The sequence below is a fragment of the Apium graveolens genome, chromosome 9, assembly GCF_009905375.1.
Source record: "Apium graveolens cultivar Ventura chromosome 9, ASM990537v1, whole genome shotgun sequence".
Taxonomy (NCBI): Eukaryota; Viridiplantae; Streptophyta; class Magnoliopsida; order Apiales; family Apiaceae; genus Apium; species Apium graveolens.
In genome coordinates, this window is record NC_133655.1 from 130,039,384 (window position 1) to 130,045,383 (window position 6,000).

Genomic DNA, 6,000 nt, shown 5'->3' on the forward strand with positions numbered 1-6,000 from the left:
GTTAAAGTATGCACACAAGCCAACCACACTTACTTATATTACAAACCGTTCAAATCCCAACTATCCAAACTCAGAACTGAGTATAAAACATTATTACAAACTTTTACAAACTTAAATTATTCCAAAAGAAGCCTACTAGCTCAACTCGATCAACCTGAACCCCTAGCTCTCGCGCTGGACTGGGGATCCTCGGTACCAACCGGTTCCTTCTTAACTGGAAAAGAACATAAACAACATCGCACAAATGAGCTAACTAGCTCAGCAAGTCACAATGACAAAACTGAGAATAATGATCATCAGGTAAATATGGTTATGATATCAAGTGAACAATGGATTATGATTTAGAATTGGATATTATATTTTCATTTTAAAAATCAAGGTTAGGCTGCTGATCAGTCACGCACTAACCCCGAGCAAAGCACACATCACTGCTCTAACGACTGGATCCAAGGCACACATTGGCCTAACTTGACCATTATATGGTCTGACCACGAATCTGGTCCACAATTTTATAAAAACAATTCAATTCTACCATAATAACAGAATAAGCAGTAATAAACAATAAACAGGATCATTAACAACATTGGACGTTCAATCATGAAAATGGTTTCAATCTACATAAAGATCAATATGGCATTTCCAAAGCTTGGCTGCTATGTAGTGAAAGAATTGGATAACAAAAAGATCAGTGTTTCAGGGTTTCAAGGATTTGGTCTTTCAAAGCATAAGATACAATGATTTGAGTGTGTAAGTAATCTGGTTCAGTGTTTGATAATTAGTTTGTATGTATTTGTGGAGTAGTATCGTATATTTGAGGTTCGTATTTGGGGATACAACAATCAATGGTTTAGAAAGAATCAGGTTTACAACTCAAGATCAATAACTGGAATCAGGGTTTAGGGTTCAGTGCTTCAAAGCACTTGCAATATAAACAGGACTATCAATCACTATAATATCTCGAGAAAGTTCAGAACACTTGCCTGGTACTAGCTTACTACACTGCACTTGCTCTCAATCACCACTGTCTTACTCCTTGACTATCTGTTTCCCTTTCCTACGCCTTGCCTCTTCTGCTCACATATCATTAGCATCTATCAATATTCAACTCATGCGATTCGATTCAACACATACTTCTATCTACCCTTCATTCCACCCAAATCCGATTAACGGATTGAAAGTTACGCAATAAACAAGTAAACATCGAATATATAGACCGACAGTTAACCAACAAGTCACATATAACACATAACACATAACACGTCACATAATCAATGGTATATCATTTATAAAGAAGTCTCGGGTCATAAATAGGCTTTCGGATATTTAAAATGATTTTTAAAACATTTTTCAGAATTAAAACATCTCGTTGAATCAATTTCGAAGTAGTAAACAAGGTTTGGTTGGCCAATTCTGGCTTCAAAACAATTTCATAATAATTATCGAGCCTTGAAAACGATTTAAAATAATATTTTAAAGCTCGAAACTATTTTTCGGAATTTTTAAATCATTTTTAAATAATTAAATCTAATTAAATAATTAATTAAAATCAATTAATAATTAATTAAATCAATTAATCAATTAATTTTTGAATTAATTGACTAATTAATCAATTAAAAATTAACTAAAATTAATTAACTAATTAATTCAGATTTATTTTTAAATTAAATATAATTTTTAGAATTAAAATAATAATTTTTGGAATTTTCAGAAATTAAAATCGAATTTTTATAATTAAAATAAATAGGAAATATGATTTTTAAATAATTTATAAACAGGAATCCAAAATATGCAAACTCTGGAAACCTGGGGGACTAAACTGTTTATTCCCCAAAAGTCCAGGGGCCTGTTTGCAATTTTGCAAACCCCCGCCGTCGACTCGCCGGAGTGTGGCCGAAGAACACAATTCCAGCCACCTCAGGCCACCAAACTGTCCAGAATTAATCTACACATTACCAGGAACTTATTTATGCAATCAAAACACATCAATCATCCATGTCCTGGCCGGAAATTGGCCAAGAACATTGTCGGTTTCTGGCGAACATCGAAAATCTTCAAAACATAACTACATCGATTCACTAATCCTCTGTTAACGAGCTATATACCAATCGATTGCAAATTTCATAAGGAACATAATCCACTATAAATCAACAGCTAATAACCCCTAAATCAAAAAGCCCCAAATTTCAATTGAAAACATTCATACGGGTTATAAACCATAATTTTAACTTTCGAGAATTAAACCTACTTTTGAGCATGTTATTGAACTCCAAATCAGACGTATGACATATGAAAATCATCAGGAAAACAAGCTCTACAACATGCAAGCATCAAATCATACAAACAATCATCCGAACAAAAATTCATATTTTTAATAAAATTAATTCGAAAATAAATAATTTTTCAGAAAATAAACCTTGATTTTTGCAGTGATTTGGAACACAGAATTTGATAGAACACCTCAAGACCTTCGTTTTGAGTACTCGATCTTTTCAAACGGACTCCGGTAACACCTCCGATTTTTGGTTTGATTCTCAGAAAGGTTTATGAATTTAGGGTTTTTCTCTGGAAAATTATATATTAGCTGACTGCAAATGATTTTGATACGAAATAAAATACGGTAAAAGGCTATTTATACTTACGTAAAATTAGTATCCCGTTGGATCATTCCGGATATAAAACGGTACGTTTATTTATAAAAACTGATCCAAACAGTATCGGTTTTCGGGACAATTATCCAAATCAGTACAATTTGTACTGCGGTCTTGGTCTCAGCGCCTGGTTACACGTACTACGAGGTGATAATTGGGATAGTTTAATAAAAAGCTCCCGTTTATCGAAAATACGAGTTTTATTGATTTACCGAAACGAATATTGTATAGAAAATACTGCGCCGGGACCCGCGCAGGACAAACTGGCCGGATCGAAAAAGTCGAAACATGAAATATGCTCGGAATATTATAATTAGGTTAGGATGGAGTTCTCAAAAGAGTTTCAAGTTCCAAAAATGTAACCACGGATGACGTCGGTTGGTTCCCGTTTTTATAAAATAGATTTTAAATACCCGGAAAAAGATTTTATAAATTTCATATGATTCTTATAAATTCATAAATCAATATAAAAATAAATAGAAAGATATGACAATTATCTATATTTTATTTTGGACATATAAAAATTAAAATACTCGACTAATAATATTTTTAAACATCCAAACACATTTAACACTTAACAAATAATTCACAGAATAGATACTGAACACATATATTAATTATTTATTAGCAAAAATAAGTACACGATATATCCCGGATATTACATCCTTCCCCCCTTAAAAGGATTCTGTCCTCAGAATCTCCTAAGAAAACAAACGAGGGTACTTTTCTCTCATATCACTTTCTAACTCCCAGGTTGACTCTTCAACCTTTGGGTTTCTCCATAACACTCTTACTAGCTTTACCACTTTATTCCTCAATACCTTCTCTCTTTTCTCTAGAATCTCTATCGGACTCTCTACATATGACAAATCTTCCTGAAGCTCTATTGGCTCATATTCTATTACATGCCTGGAGTCTGGATTATATTTCTTAAGCATCGATACATGAAAAACATTGTTAATGTGCTCCATGTGTGGAGGTAACGCCAATTCGTAAGCTACTTTGCCAACGCGCTTTAGAATCTCAAAAGGTCCGACATATCTTAGGCTCAGCTTTCCTTTCTTTCCAAACCTCGTTAATCCCTTCCACGGTGATACTTTCAGTAATACCAAGCTTCCTTCTTCGAATTCCATGTCTTTCCTTGACTGGTCTGCATATTTCCTTTGACGGTCCTGTGCGACTATCAATCTCTTTTGAATAATTTCAACCACTTCTTTTGTCTGTTGTTCTAGTTCAGGTCCAAGTATTTTGCGTTCTCCTACTTCGTCCCAATACACTGGAGATCTGCATTTGCGTCCATAAAGGGCTTCATAAGGTGGCATCCCAATACTGGCATGATAACTGTTGTTATAAGCAAATTCTACCAGAGGTAAATACTCATCCCAACTTCCTTTGAAATCAATAGCACAAACACGTAACATGTCCTCAATCGTCTGGATCGTTCTTTCACTTTGGCCGTCCATCTATGGGTGGTAGGCTGTACTCATATTCAGTCTTGTTCCCAAACATTCTTGAAAACTCTTCCAAAATCTTGAATTAAATCGTGGATCTCGATCAGATACGATAGACACAGGAACTCCATGACGAACTACAATTTCCTTCAGGTACATATGGACCAACTTGTCGAGTGAAAATCTTTCATTTATAGGCAGAAAATGAGTTGACTTGGTAAGTCTATCCACTATAACCCAAATGGCATCATGATTAGCCCTTGTCCTGGTAATCCAACTATGAAATCCATGGCAATATATTCCCACTTCCACTCTGGAATCTCCAAAGGCTATAGCAACCCACTTAGTCTTTGATGTTCGGCTTTAACTCTCTGACATGTATAACATCTGATAATCCATTCCGCAATTTCCCTCTTCATATCTGGCCACCAATAGTTTTTCTTTAAATCTCTGTACATTTTGGTACTTCCTGGATGGATTGAATACCTTGAATTATGTGCTTCCTGTAAAATTTCATTCTTCAGCTCCATCACCGGTGGAATCCAAATTCTTGAAGCTAACCTAAGAATACCTTGATCATCCTTCTACGTGCACAATTCCTCACCTACCAAACGATTTACATCTTGATCCATTACATCTTCCTAACACTTCTTTATTTTCTCTAGCAACTCCGGCTGAAAAGTCATACTGTACACTTTTGCTTCATTAGGCCTGCAAACTTTAATTTCCAATTCAAGTCTCTGAAATTCCTTATATATCTCTTCAGGTACTGATAACACATTTAACTTTTCCTTCCGACTCAACGCGTCTGCTACAACGTTCACTTTACCGGGATGATAATTAATTGAGCAGTCATAATCCTTGATCAATTCTAACCATCTCCTTTGCCTCATATTAAGCTCTTTCTGTGTGAATATGTACTTTAAGCTTTTGTGATCCGTGAAAATCTCGCACTTTTCTCCATACAGATAATGTCTCCAAATTTTCAAAGTAAGAACTATGGCTGCTAGCTCCAAATCATGAGTAGGGTATTTCTGTTCGTGTGGTTTCAATTTCCTTGACGCATACGCAATCACCTTCCCGTGCTGCATTAGAACGCATCCTAGTCCTTTATGAGAAGCATCGCTATAAATTACAAAATTCCCTTGATCATCTGGAAGTGACAAAACAGGTGATGTGATTAATCGTTGCTTCAATTTCTGAAAACTTTCTTCGCACTTGTCGTTCCATATAAACTTTTCATTCTTCCGTGTAAGCTTTGTCAATGGTATTGCAATCCTTGAAATTTTTTGAACGAATCGACGATAATATCCCGCTAATCCCAAGAAACTTCTTACCTCGGTGGGTGTTCTCGGTCTTTCCTAATTGGTAATTGCCTCAATTTTTGCTGGGTCCACTTTGATCCCTTCATTACTGACTATGTGTCCTAAGAACTGAACTTCTTGTAGCCAAAACTCACACTTCGAGAATTTAGCATATAACTTCTTTTTCCTTAAAATCTCCAAAGCTGTTCTCAAATATTCTACATGATCCCCTTCCGCCTTTGAATAAATCAAAATATCATCTATAAAGACAATAACGAACTTGTCCAAGTATTCCTTGAAAATTCTATTCATCAGGTCCATAAACACTGCCGGGGCATTGGTCAATCCAAAAGACATCACTAAAAATTCATAATGTCCATACCTTGTTCTGAAAGCTGTCTTCGATATATCTTCTGGCTTAATTTTCAGTTGATGATATCCCGATCTTAAATCAATCTTGGAGAAGTACTTGGCTCCCTTCAATTGGTCAAATAGATAGTCAATTTTGGGTAACGGATACTTGTTCTTGATTGTAAGCTTGTTGAGCTCCCTATAGTCGATGCACAGTCTCATGCTTCCATCTTTCTTCTTAATAAA